This window comes from Mirounga leonina, unplaced genomic scaffold, assembly GCF_011800145.1.
Source record: "Mirounga leonina isolate KUSES-001 unplaced genomic scaffold, KU_Mleo_1.0 Mir_171, whole genome shotgun sequence".
NCBI classification, from domain to species: domain Eukaryota; kingdom Metazoa; phylum Chordata; class Mammalia; order Carnivora; family Phocidae; genus Mirounga; species Mirounga leonina.
This window is the reverse complement of record NW_023270436.1, coordinates 20,767,063-20,781,944: the sequence shown is the minus strand read 5'-3', so window position 1 is coordinate 20,781,944 and position 14,882 is coordinate 20,767,063.

Sequence of the window (14,882 nt, the reverse complement as noted above, 5' to 3'; positions counted from 1 at the left end):
TGAGAAATGGGTCTATCCCAGCCAGCAAGTGGCAGCACTAACACTTAGGCTGAAAGTACTGTGTGACAGGCATTCTCTTCCTGGTGGGGTTGATAAGCCACAGAGCCAAACCTTGAGCTTCTGGGGGCAATCCTATCATCAAAGATAGAGGATCTATCTGGAAAGATGCCAGAACAGAGCCAAGACATGGAGAGAGACTGGTTTCTTAATTGAGCACCTGGATACAGCCATGCCTGAAGCTAATGCAATTATGTAAGTCAATGCATTTCCAAGCCAGTTTGAGCCTGACTTCTTTCGTTTTCTTCCTAACTGTTCTGTTGACTCCAGTCACAGCCCCTTCCAGCATAACTACTGACTAGGAGCTGGACTCATCTTCCCAAAGTACAAATTTGACCCTGTAACTACTGTTTAAATCCTCCCATGGCTCCCCAGTGCCTTCAAGATAAAATCCAAATTCCTTAGCCTGGTGTTCAAGCCCCCCAGACCTGGGTCTGTCAACAGCAGCTTCCTTTCCTTCTCTGTCCCTCAAGGGCATTATATTCAGGTACACACTCATCAGTCCCCACAACTTTATGCCCTGCCTCACGCTCTTCCCTCAGCTTCAGTGCTTGTCTCCATTGAACTTCCATTCTGTGTTTAGTTCTCCAAGGCCATTCCCAGTGGAGCTGGGTAGAGTTTTGCACACTGAAATTATTTGCACATAGAATCAGTAGGAGGATGTGTTATAAAACGCAGATCCCTCATCCACTGAGTTGGATTCTCTAGGGATGGGGCCCAGGGATCTCTGATTTTAATAAAAGCCTGTGAGGATCTTCCACTCTCCTGCTGTTTGACTTCCCCCACTGAGTCTCAGTTGCCTGCTCTGTCAAATGGGCATAATATCCCTGAAAAGATGATTTATGTATATAAAGCCTTAGCATGACAAGGGGCACTTAGAAGAACGGCTGTGATAGTCATCATTGTTACTCTGTCTTGTAGGGTGACCAGCTCTCCCCGTCCCCCGGGGACTGAGGGGTTTCCTTGAATGTGAGCCTTTCAGTTTTAATGCTGGGAAGGTCTCAGGCAAGTCAGGATGAATTGGGTACTCTACATCTCTTGCTCCCACCCACCCCCGGATCAAAGGCCTTGCTTACTGGCTCCCTGGGCCAGTAGGAATCACTAAATCGGGGGCCCCAACAGAAGGGCTGTAAACTCAGCAAACAAAAGCAAAAACCATTTTTGAAAATATTAAGAAATGGCGTTTTCCTTCCAGGAGTCATGTGGTCTGCATGTTGCCCTTCATCCCACTGAAGGGGTCACATTATGACCCCCACCCTACATTCCCTGGCCTCTCAGCCTCACTCACATGCATGGCGGGACACAGGAAACCACGTTGGCCGAGCTCTGGCCCAAGTTTTCTGAGTTCTTGACGCTCCAAACTCTACCTCTAAATATTCCCTCCATTGGAGTCTTGAGAATTTTTTTTCTTCCCCTGCACTGAGTTCCTGGATTTATTTTGAGCCAAACAGCTCCTCACCCAAACTCCTCTGCCTCCTTTTAAAACCCAAGGCCACGTCCAACCTCGTGGGCCCAAACCACGCTTACATAACCTGCAGTGACACTAAGTGTTTGTGAGGCCAGCCGGAGCTCGAGCACAGGGGACATTCTGTCCTGCAAAATGATGCTGTTTGGTGTATGTGTGTGTGTGCGCGCGCGCGCGTGTGTGTTTTTCCCCTCCCGAAATTCAAAAACAGCTCCTTTTGCTCAAGCTGTCGAAAAGAAGAGGAGAAAAAAAACAAAAAACAAAAAACAAATGTCTGCAATAATTTCAGTGTTGGGCCCAGATCAAGAACTGCAAATGCTAAGAGAATATTTTCCAAAGTTGTGAGGCGAGTAGGAGTCGCCGAGTTACGGGAAATCGGAGGCTGACCTTGTATAATTTCCAGGGGCCCTGTCTCCTGGCTCGCGCCTCAACGGTGGTGATGAGATTTTTCTTTGATCATCATCGCTCGCACAATGATCTGGTCCCTTCCAGACCAGACCATGTGCCAGGCGCTTCTATCCCTCATCTTATTTCTTCCTCGCAAGCAGGTCCTCTTCTTATCCCATTTTGCTTAGGAGAAAAATCAAGTTCAGAGATGTTGAAGGGACTTGTTCCAGGTCAGTATATTGGTTATGGGAGAGTGGTGATTTGAATCCAGTTCTCCCTGACTCCAAAGTCCAGACTCTCACCAGCACGTGATGTGGATGTAAGCACCTACTGTATGCAGATGATATGGTTTCATCTTTCCTGTGGCTTTCTTGCTGAATATCCAGCTAACATGTAGCTTTCAAACTTCTACCCCGTCTTCTGAAAGTGGCATTTGGTGCTTCCAAGGCGAGAGTTATGTTCAGGAGGGTGACACCTGGAGCCATACTGTGCGCCTCACATAGATGAGGCTGTGATGAATGCCCCTATAACCCACTTCTTGGATGGAGAGACCTGAGGCCCAAGATCAAGCCCAAAGGGTCACTTAGCTCAGAATCTGCCTCCGTGAAACAGGCCAAAGAGAAAAAGAAACTGCTGGCCTGTTAAACACCTACGATATGCAGGATGGACCTTGTCTGGTTTAATTTTTGCAACAATGTCTGAAGCCAGGTGCTGCTCCACATACCTGCTGTAGAAATGGCAAAAGGGGGTTCAGAGAGGAAAAGGGATTGCCCAAGGTCACACAGCCAGGAAGCAGAGAAACCAGGATGAGACCCAGACTCACCCATTCAACTGGTGTGTCCTGAGCACCCACTCTGTGCTAGATGGGGGCCCTGGCAATATATGGAGGTCAATGAGACACATTCCTGACCTTAAGAAATCTAGTTGAAGAGATGGGTCATTGACCTTACGAGATGACAGCATTGGGAGGGGGGTAGCACCTGGGCACAGGAGCACTCAAAGGAGCCCCCTGGACAGTCAGGGAGGGCTTCCTAGAGGCAGTGATCATCTATATTGAGACCCACCAGTCTGGGAGGTCCGTCATGGCAGAGGGTGAGTTTGTCCTGGTCACCACTCCATTCCCCAGTACGGTGCGTGGGACATTTCAGACGCCCAAAATGTGGGCATGAGATCACTGAATGAATGGGAGAGGTCAGGGTCGGAGGCAGTGATCGTCACAGAAAGAACAATGGCCCCTAAAGATGTCCAAGTCCTAAGCCCTAGAACCTGTGAATATGTTTCCTTGCATGGCAAAAGGCACTCTGTAGATGTGATCAAGGTTAAGAATTGGGAGCAGGGGGATTATCCTGGTTTATCTGGGGTGGAGTCGCCGTCATCATAGGAGCTCTTCGAAGTAGAGCATCTTTCCTGAGTGTTCAGAGGGACATGTGACTGTGGAAGAATGGCCGGAGAGATGCCGCATTGCTGGCTTTTTAGAGGGAAGAGGAAAGCCCACGAACCTGGCAAGGGGGCAGCCTTGAGAAGCTGCAAGAGCCAAGGAAACAGAATCTCCCCTCCAGCCTCCAGCAAGAAACACCTTAATTCTAGCCTAGTGAGAGCCCGACCTCCAGAACTGTAAAATAACAAATGTGTGTTATTGGAAGCCATTAGGTTTGGAGTAGTTTGTGGCAATGGCATCAGGAAGCAAAGACAGCGGACGAGGCTTGCAGGCCCGGGGAACAGCGTGTGTGCAAAGGGCCAGAGGTGCGAATGGACATACTGTGCCAACAGGAGCCCTGAGGCCGGTGTGCCTGCCGCTTTCCTCGCCCTTACTTACCCAGACAGATTGCCAGCGACACGGACGGGCCCTTACCCGCAAGGCGGGCACCTGAAGGCTCCCCTGGGTGCTCCCTGTGTGCACCCATACGCACGCTCTCGAAAGCCGGCTGGGGCAGACCCATTGGCAGCTCGCACTCAGAGAATACCCCTCCTCTCTGGCCTGCCTTCGTTCTGGGGATTTTGTGAGAACAAGGTGAAATAGGGCCCTTTGGAAAAAGGAAGAAGCCTGGGCCAACCTGAGGGACGTCACCTATCTGCGTGGAGCCCAAAGTTCGGTCCCTGTTTTGCTTTCACGGTCATAATACAATTTCTTGAAACAATGGGGTCTCCTGCCTGAGCTTCCCCTGGGCCCTGTGAGGTCCTGCAGAGCCAAGAGCAATAGACCCGGAACGTGGAGGAGGACAGAGATGCGTAGAGAGGTTCCCTCACTACCCAAATGCGCCCAGCATGGGGGCAGAGCTCAGCTGGTCTCTGTGTCCTTTGATGCTCTTTCCTGTCCCCCATGCCGCCTCCTGCCTGAAAGGGGAGTGACGTAGACGTATGTTTTTATTGTGGCAAAATACATACAAACTGATCATTTGGACCATTTTAAAGTGACTGATTCAGGGGCACCTGGGGGGCTCAGTTGGTTAAGCCACTGGCTCTAGATTTTGGCTCAGGTCATGACCTCAGGGTCCTGGGATGGAGCCCCGAATCCGGCTCCATGCTCAGCAGGGAGTCTGCTTGAGGATTCTCTCTCTTCCTCTGCCTCTGCCCCTCCCCCCGCACTCTCTCTCAAATAAATCAATACACCTTTAAAAGAAAATGAAGTGAGTGATTCAGTGGCATCGAGTACCTTTACAAAGTGGTGCAACCATCACTTCTAACTAGTTCCAGACTATTCTCACATCCAAAGGAAACCCTGTACCCATTATAACAGTCACTCTTTATGCCCCCCTTCCCCAAGCTCCTGGCCACCCCTAATCTACTTTCTGTGTCTGTAGATCTGTCTGTCTAGACCACTTCACATAAATGGCATCGCACAATACATGGTCTTGCGACTGGCTTCTTCCACGTAAGCAGAGCGATGTCCAAGTGCATCCGTGTGTAGCGTGCGTGTGTCCTCCGTGCCTGTTTAAAGCTAATATTCCACGTTTTGTTTATCCTTCCATCTGTTGCCGGACACCGGGCTGCTTCCACTTTTTAGGCTGCCAGGAGCGTTTTGGTTGGAACCCCAGCTTTCAGTCCTTTGGGGCATTTACCGAGGAACGGACCTGCTGGGTCCCGGGCATGACTCTGTGCTTAACTGAACTGCAGGTTTAAGTTGTGTCAGCACAGAATCTGGTGTAGCGGTGAAGGTCAATAGATGTGTACGGACATGTCCACCTGCTCGTTAGCTGCAGGCTGGTGCACGCACGTTCTGCTTGCTGTTGGGGCTGGGGCGGCAGCGGCTGAGGCAGGCATGCCCTCCAACCACATAGACAATCTGGGAATGTGATGTGTCCCCCGAGGGAGCACTGAGCTAGGTGACATCGGGGCTCCCTCTAGGAAGTGATGTACAGGTGATCTGTGCAGGGTGAGGCAGCCATGCGCTGGGGAAGAGGGGAGGAGAGAGAATTTCAGGCAGAGGGGACAGCGCTGGAGGGACATTTCGATGTCACCCAAACTCCCATTTTATAAAGAGGGAGCGACTGAGGCCCCAGGAAGGGGAGGGACTGGCCCAAAGCTTATCATGGCTAAGGGCCAAATTAGGACCCGTGTCCACATCAGCTCCTAGCTGGTCCTAGTTTGACACAGAGGGTGCTGTCCAGTTTTAAGAGAGCAGGGGTTGTCCCCCGAATGCTCCTTGGGGAGTGTGCACGTATGTGTGGCATGCTCAGTGCAGATTTGTCACCTGTCTCACAGACTTGATCCCTGGCTCTTGCTAGGGTGAAGCGCCCTTTATTAAGCTCCCATCGCATCCCCTAACTCTGACCACCTCCTGGCCCCCGACAGATGTGGGCACAGAGTGAGCTCTCAGTACATAAACATTGAGACTGTTTTCAGCTGCTCACGATGCACAGGACCTGGTCCCATGAGAAAAGTCAGAAGCTTAGAGTGGGCCTAAGGTCTCAAGATACAGTTTGATTCTAGAAAGATCATTTGGGTGGGGGGTGGGGGTGCCTGGGTGGCTCAGTGGGTTAAGCATCCAACTCATGGTTTTGGCTCAAGTCATGATCTCAGGGTTGTGGGATCGAGCCCCGTGTGGGCTCATTTGGTGGCTAGCAGGTTCAAGGCTCTTGCTAACGCACCCAGCAAAGGGTGGGGAGTTGGTGGCAACTTTTCATTCGAACGTCCTCTTTTCCAGAGATGCCCCTTCTCTCTGAGGAGGTAAGCAGGGCATGGTTACCTCAATAAGCCAAGGCCCAGACCCAGCCAGGTCAGAGGGCTGCCACAGCCCCTGCCTAACTGCGTGACTTCAGCCGAGTCACTTCACCTCTGAATCTTGGCAGAGGGGCAGAAGAATGGTTTTGAGAAATTAAAATGAAATAAAATAAAAAGAGCGGCTGTTATTGTGGACAGGGTGTCAAGCTCCCTGAATACGTCATTTTGTTGTGTTCTCAAACACAACAGCTGTGTGAAGGTCGGGGAAACCGAGGCACGAGCGATTACACGAATTTTTTTTTACTGTGGTGAAATTCACATAACAAAATTCACCATTTTAACCATTTTAAAGGGTCTCATTCCGCAGTACTTAGTACATTTCCAGTGTTGTACAACCACCACCTCCCTGTAGTTCCAAAATGTTTTCGTCACCCCAGAAGAAGACCCTGAACCCATGAGCTCTAACTCCCCATCCCCCTCTCCTCCAAGCACCAGGCAACCACTAACCTGGTTTTTGTGTTCTATTCTGGATGTTTCATAGAAACAGAATCGTCACAATATGTGATTTTTGCGTCTGCCTCGTTCCCTTGGCATGATGTTTCCAAGGATCCTCCACGTCGTAGCACAGATCAGTAGTTCACTGTTTTTTTCATTGCTGAATAATATTCCGTCATAGAAACTCACCACATTTTGCTCATGCATTCGTCCGTTGATGGATATTGGGTTTTTTTCCACCTTTCTCGACTGTTAGGAATAGTGTTGCTAGGTACATTCATGGCTAAGTTTTTGTTGGAACAAACATCTGTTTTGAATTTTCTTGGGTATATACCTAGCAGTGGAATTGCTAGGTCATCTGGTAATCCTACAGCTTCACTTCTTGAGGAACGTGAATCTGCTTGGAACCTCCCCTCAGTCACACAGCCTGTGAACATCCAGGTAGAGCCGGTGTTTCTGAGTCAAGTCCAAGTTCTCCCCTCCCTCCCACCCCCGTGCCATCCTCATGCTGAGGGGCAGAGAAGGGTCTGTGTCCTTTGGGGCACTACACAGCTCTGAAGAACTGTCACGGTCATTTATTAGAAACTCAAGTGCAGGCATGGTCTGGAGCCAATGGGGTTCCTTCGGAGGAGGTGAGACCGGTCGGCCGGAGAGGTTCTGGGGGAGGTGCTCATGTGTGAACTTGAAGGAATGGGGTGTGCATGGGGTCGAGTGGCTGTCGGATGCCCTCTCGGGTGACCAGTGGGGTAGAGCTCAGAGGTGGAGATGTAGTCCACGTCTGTGACCATCAACGGGATGAAGAGGGTACACAGGAAACAACTTTAGAAGATCCAAGAGACCCAGGTCAAGGCTGCCTCTGTCACGTGGACCCACATGTCCCTACACCTCAGTTTTCCCATCTGTAGAACGGTACTACCAGTCGAAACCTCCCCAAGCGCTGAGGATTGGCAGTCACGTGCGTAGGCGGGCTGGCACCTGTTAGGGGCTCCGTGAATCACATCCAGCACTGTTGTAATGATGGCTGTTAGGATTATTTCACCCTAGGGACTTCCCAGCCCAGGTCCAAGGCCCAAGTCTGCCCCGAGCTAATCTTGTTCCTAAAAAAGCAAGGGGCAGATTCCGTTTGAACGATCACCCTCACATTTGAAACAGGCTCCTCACACCATTTCTGAACCGTCTTGCAGCGTGATCACGCCTTCATTGCTAATATCTTCAGGGATTTAAAAAACAAATTTGCAACAAAGAGGCCTTTGTCTGCTGGCCTGGGCAGGCTGGCGGGGATATTACTCGAAATCTGATCGGCAGACCCTGGCCACAAGCCGGCTGTATTGTGCTCCAGCCGCAGCACTGGGTTAAACTGGGCCTTTTGTCGGGGCGGGAGGGGCCGCCAGCCGTGTGACCCTGCAGGGCTTTCACCTTGCAGGGGCCAGCAACCCCTTCCCTGAAGTCACCCCAGGAGGGGCACGAGCTCCACCCCTGCTTTCCAGATGAGGTGTTGGCGAGGGACTTGGGCCAAGGTCACCCGACGTGCGAACAGCACAGCTGAGGTGTGGACTAGGATCTGAGCACAAGCCCTACACTCCTCTGTGGGACCAAGCATTGGGTTTTATTTATTTTTTTAAAGATTTTATTTATTCATAAGAGACAGAGAGAGAGAGAGGCAGAGGGAGAAGCAGGCTCCCCACTGAGCAGGGAGCCCGATGCGGGACTCGATCCCAGGACCCTGGGATCATGACCTGAGCCGAAGGCAGATGCTTAACCATCTGAGCCACCCAGGCGCCCCAAGCATTGGGTTTTAGGACCAATCATTCAGCAAATGTATGTTGAATAGTTACGACACATAGCTCCTGTTCCGGGCACTGGGGATGCAGTAATGAGTTAGACAAAGACAGTGGTTCATTCGTTCGTTCATTCGTTCATTCATTCACTCATTCATGCAACTAATATTTATTGAGCTCCTGCTATGTGCCAGGAGCTGGAGAACCCAAGGAGGAACTGTCCAGCAGGAAATCCACTTTATAACTCATACGCCTCATCTCCTGCCGTGTCTCGTAGGCCCAGAGCTCAAGGGAGTTGCCATGGTCCTAGCTCTTTCCCTGTTGCTTTCCCAAGGCCGGCTACCACGCCTGGCACACAGTAGTTTGCTCCAAAAAGAAGCAACATTGTGAACACACACGTTTGCAGTGGCACCATCCACAATAACCCAAAGGCAGAAATAACCCAAGTGTCCATCCATGGGTGAATGGACACACAAAATGTATATGCGTGCAATGGCATATTATTCAGCCACAAAAGGAATGACGTACCGATACGTGGCTGAACCTCAGACGTGGCTGAACCTCGGAGACATTATGTGAAGTGAAAACGAGCCTGGCACGAGGGTCATAGGTCGTATGGTTCCATTTATATGAAATATCCAGAGTAGGCAAATCCAGACAGACAGAGTGCCCGGACCGGTGGTTACCAGAGGCTGGGGGAAGAAGGCACGGGGAATGGGATTTCCTTCGGAGGGGACGGGACGAGAAGGTTTGAACTTGAGAGAAATGGTGGTCGCACAATGTTGTGAATGGTTAATTTTATTTATTTATTTATTTATTTTATTTATTTATTTATTTTTTTAAGATTTTTATTTTTATTTTTATTTATTTGAGACAGAGAGAATGAGAGACAGAGAGCATGAGAGGGAGGAGGGTCAGAGGGAGAAGCAGACTCCCTGCCGAGCAGGGGGAGCCCGATGCGGGACTCGATCCCGGGACTCCAGGATCATGACCTGAGCCGAAGGCAGTCGCTTAACCAACTGAGCCACCCAGGCGCCCCGTGAATGGTTAATTTTAGATGATGTGAATTTCACCTCCATTAAAAAAAAAAAGAAGTGGCTTCTCCAGTGACTCTGTGAGGGTAGGATTTTGACAGCCCCGTTTCACAGATGAAGAAGTAGAGGCTCCCGAAGGGTGCCGGGCTTGCTGGGTACCCGGGGGCTGGCCTGTGCCCTTCTGGCAGCACAGGTCTGCCTTCCACATACCCCTGCGGTGGCCTTGGAAAGGGGTTTGGCATTGCCTTCCCCGAGTGCTAGGGTCAAGCCCTGTGTGTGGTTTCCCAAATGGCCCAAGGTCAAGGTGGGTGTGGAGTGCTGTCGGGAGCTTGTCTTTGCAATGCGGACCCCAGAGGCTCTGGGGGAGCTTGTCAAACCAGGTTGAAGGGTCTGTGGTCACTGAAACGTATTTCCGTGAAGTGGGGTGAGCAGCGCTCACCAGCTCGCCTTCACATGCTCCTCCAGCTGCCGGGAGACACCCAAATGTCTGTGCCTGGGGACTGAGGTTTCTCCTGAGGTGTGGTGGAGGCCTGGTGGCCAGGAGAGATGCAGGAGAGTGGAGCCCCTTCTCACGGTCCAAAGCCGGGCTCTCCACCTGAGTGTAGAATGAACCTCCGTGCTCTGGTCGCCTCTGGGGCAAAATTAGACTCTGCAGAACATCAAGGGCTTCTCAAGTAGTTGTCTTTGGTTGGAGGAGTTGGGCTGACATCTGTCCTTTGGGGAGGTTGAGGGAAGGGGATTCTGATTTCCTGGGTCCAAGGAATTTCACAACTGGGGGTCAGGAGAGCTGGTGCTAGCCCGGGTGGGGAGTGGTTTCTGACTTGCTGGGTGGTCTCCGGAGGTCCCCTGGACTGCATCTTCCTCACTGTGCCTTGTCTTGCAGGAGCATGAGAAGGATCCAGAAACATGAGTAGGAGCCCAGTGAGTTCTTTTTTTTTTTTTTTTAATTTATTTATTTGACAGAGAGATAGCACAAGTAGGCAGAGCGGCAGGCAGAGGGAAAGGGAAAAGCAGGCTCTCTGCTGAGCAGGGAGCCCGATGCGGGCCTCGATCCCAGGAGCCTGGGATCACGACCTGAGCCGAAGGCAGTTGCTTAACCAACTGAGCCACCCAGGCGCCCCCTCCCCAGTGAGTTCTTTAAGCCCATGCCCTGTGCTATAGAAATATTATTCTCAGGGGCGCCTGGGTGGCCCAGTCAAATCACCCTACTCTTGGTTTCAGCTCAGGTTGTGATCTCAGGGTCGTGAGATTGAGCCCTGGGTTGGGCTCTGCGCTTGGCACTGAGTCAGCTTGAGGATTCTCTCTCCCTTTCCCTCTGCCCTTCCCACTTGTGCTCTCTCTCTCTAAAATAAATACATAAATCTTTAAAAAGAAGTATTATTCTCACCACCCAGACTCAGTCCTCATCTTTAGGCCAAATTATTGCACACATATATTTTTTTAAATTTTTAAATATTTGTCTTGCTTTCTGTGGCTATAAAGCTCTAAGGATTACAGTATTTTTTTTCTGGCTTGAGTTATCATTATAGTTATCATAGGCATACAGTTGATCGAAGTAACAGAAATAGATTATACTTTAAAAAAAAAGATTTTATTTATTTGACACAGAGAGAGATCACAAGTAGGCAGAGCGGCAGGCAGAGGGTGAGGGAGAAGCAGACTCCCCGCTGAGCAGAGACTCCGATGTGGGGCTCGATCCCAGGACCCCAGGATCATGACCTGAGCCAAAGGCGGACACTTAACCGCTGAGCCACCCAGGCCCCCTCAGATTACCCCTTTTTATAAAATTATAAAATATTTCTTATAATAATGTAAATATTATATAAAATATTTGTCATCATAATATAATTATAAAATAACTCTAGTTTATGACATAATTATTATTAACTGTTCACTGGAATGTATCCCATAATGAGGTGAATCACAATCAAACTTTTCCTCTGCTTTGAGTGAAAGATAATGTATATGTTGCTCACGCCTAATTGGTCTGCAGTTAGGTCCTTTAAAAATTTTTTGTTGTTGTTGTTAATTATTGGTTGAATCTATGAAATGTTGTGTGAGATGAACTTCAGATTGACTGTCATTGGAATGGAATGCTTTGTGATATTACCCGATAAAATATATTTTAGCACCTAATTGAGTCCCACCTGCTGAATCTGGACAATTCTTTTTTTTTTTTTTAAGATTTTATTTATTTATTTGACACAGTGAGAGACACAGCGAGAGAGGGAACACAAGCAGGGGGAGTGGGAGACGCAGGCTTCCCACCTTCCCACCAAGCAGGGAGCCCAATGCAGGGCTCGATCCCAGGACCCTGGGATCATGACCTGAGCTGAAGGCAGACGCTTAACTGACTGAGCCACCCAGGTGTCCCTGAATCTGGACAATTCTTATCCATGGGTTTTATCCAGTGTATCTTGGAAAAGTCCCTGGGAAACGTTCTAGTTGACTTAAAAGAACCAGAGTGTACTGAGTTGAGTAGCCTACCCCCAAAATTCAGGTCCACCCAGAACTTGCAGATGTGACCTTATTGGGAGAGAGGGTCTTTCTTATTTGCAGATGTCATCAAGTTACAATGTGGCTGCACTGGGTTAGGGTGGGCCCTCCTTTCAGCATGACCCGGGTCCTTGTAAGGAAAAGGAGATTTGAATATAGAGACACACAGTAGGAGGCCACACAGGGATGGAGGCAGAGACTGGAGGGATGTGTCCACGAGCCTGGGAAGCCCAAGCATGGCTGGAGGCTACAGAAGCTGGAGAAGGCCAGGAAGGACCCCCACCCCCACCCTAGAGCCTTCGGAGGGGGTGCAGGCTTCCAAGACCTTGATTTTGGACTTCTACCCTCCAGGACTGTGAGAGAGTACATTCCCGTTGCTTGAAGTTGCCCAGTTTGCGGGGCTTTGTTGTGGGAGCCCTAGGACGCTAATACGTGGGGTCACTACCCATCTCACTTCAGCTACTTAAAGATGCGTTTTCTCCAGCTGGGAACATGACACAAGGATGAGCATTGAGAGTCTTGGGGAGGAACGGCTTAATTTAGGAGGTGGGAAGGGATGGATAGGAGGGAGGGAGGGAGGGAGGGGATGGCTTATGAAATATGACAAGTCAGATCTCAAGAGGGTCGGCTCCGTGAGGGGTGGGACCTCGTCAGTCTTACTCAGTATTGTTTCTCCAGAGCCTAGAACAGAGCGGTGCAAAGACAGGCCCACAGTAGATGCTAAATGCGCACTGATTAACTGAATGAATGAATGAATGAATGAATTTCACTGCCCCTTACTCTTCAAAGGCTTCCTCTGGTCAGAGTCTTGCCAGCCTAGCCCCTGTCACCCCCTCTGGTTTCTCTGGTCTGTCTCATTTCTTTCTTTCTTTTTTTTTTTTTTTTTAAGATTTTATTTATTTATTTGACAGAGAGAGACACAGCGAGAGAGGGAACACAAGCAGGGGGAGTTGGAGAGGGAGAAGCAGGCTTCCCGCGGAGCAGGGAGCCCGATGCGGGGCTCGATCCCAGGACCCTGTGATCATGACCTGAGCCGAAGGCAGACGCTTAACGACTGAGCCACCCAGGCGCCCCTGGTCTGTCTCATTTCTTGAACTTCCTGTGGTGCTTCCTGCCTCAGGGCCTTTGTCTCTGCCATTCTGTCTGCCTGGGGCAACTTTTCTCTCTCTCCCTCTCTCTCTTACTTAGTTAGCTCCCATCTGTTCTCCCTGTGCCCCAGTTCACTCAGAGTCCATTGCTGTGTGGCCCCTATTGTCTTCTTCCCCTTCAGAGCCTTTGGGGCCCTGATCTCTTTGGAATCCTGTGCAGTTCCTGTCACTGTTGCGTTCATACGCCATCTCCCTCTGGACTGTGGCGCCCTTGAAGGCTGGGACTGCATCTGTTTTAACTCATCATCACAATCCTGGCATGCAGCACACAGTAGGTGCTCACTTAAAGTCTGTTGAAGTGTACTGTCTTTTGTAGGAGTCCTAATCTCGTCGCCTCCCCTCTATTGCCTCAGTTTTCCTTAAGTGCAGGGCCCACTACCGCCCAGTTTGCACGGTGCCTGGGAAGCCACGCCATGTCTGGCTTGGGGGCAGTGGTCTCAATGTGTAGTTAGGGCTGTACCTGGTGCTCTCAAGGGGAAGAAGTCACGGCATGGAAGGGGCCTTCCCTGCTTTTTCATTCAGACAGTGGGTGTCTTGAATGCAGATTCTGGGTTACCTGAAGCCAGGGAGGACTTACGCCTTCCTGCCTCCCCTGTAGCAACAGTGGGTCCCCCCAACCCCATGCTGCTGCCCCCATCCCTCCACTTGTCTCTCCTCTGCCTTTTCCTGCCTCCTTACCAGCCAGTGCCTCCAGGACACACACGAACACACGCACTCACGCACACACGCACGTGCGACCTTCCTTTATGCCAAGTAGAGAGGACCAGCCTTCCCAGCCAGCCCTCCAAACAGGAAACTGGGAACTCTCTGGGGCCCTTCCCTGTTGGCTTGCTGTTCCACGGCCTGGAATGCCCTTCCCTGCTTCTCCTGCCATGCTCAGATGTCACTTCCTCCAGGAGGCCCAGCCTTATTCCCTCCCCCCTCCAGGGTCTCCTCTTTGCTCCTGCAGATCTAGAGCTTCCCTCATCCAGGCATTCAACAGACTGTTCCTGTGTTTCTCTCTCCAGCCAGGGCCAGAGCCAGGTGCACAGTAGGGCTACTGAAGTCTTTGTGGGATGAGAAAGAACTTGAGTCCTCTTAAGTCCTGGGCTCTGCAGCCATGGGACCCCCATAGGGCAATGGGAGGCAGGAAAGAGGCCAGGCTCAGAGTCAGAACTTTTTGGCCTCAGTCTTCTTGTCTGCATAATGGGTGCTGGGAAGATTTGATGAGATAAAGAACCACAAAGATAAAGATCCAGGACCCACTTGTCCTGCTCACCTTTTAATCTCCAGGGCTGCATATGGTGGTTGCTCAAACGTTTGTTGAACGAGTCGATGTTTATAAATCTCTTAGCCTTCCATATAAATTAGAGTGGTTTTTTTGTTATTATAATTAATGAGAAATGGAAGCCCAGAGAGGCAGTGACTTGCCCAAGCTCACACAGCATACTGGTGGCAGAGCTGGGACTTGAAATCTGGGTGAATCCAGATCTGGGACTGTTGACCTCAGCTGCATCTTGGTCATGGGCCAGCACCTAGCTTTGCATCTTGAGGGCGTGGAGATAAGTGTGACACAGCCCTGGGCCCTCATGAGCTTGTGGTCCGATTCTGGTGACCGACAGATAAACGTGAGGTTAGACCACAGGGGACCCTTGCTGAGCACTGAGCATCTGCAGGAAGGGGCCTGAGAACAGAGGTCGGGGAACACCTCACTCTCCCCGAGGTCAGGGCAGGCTTCTAAGCATCCGTGACTCCAGAGGGCAGTGTTTTTCAAAATTACTTTACCTTGACCCTAAGTCAGAAATATACTTTACACAAACACCCTAACAAAAGCACACATGAAACAAAAGTTTCACTAGATAATTCTTACTTAGATACTTAC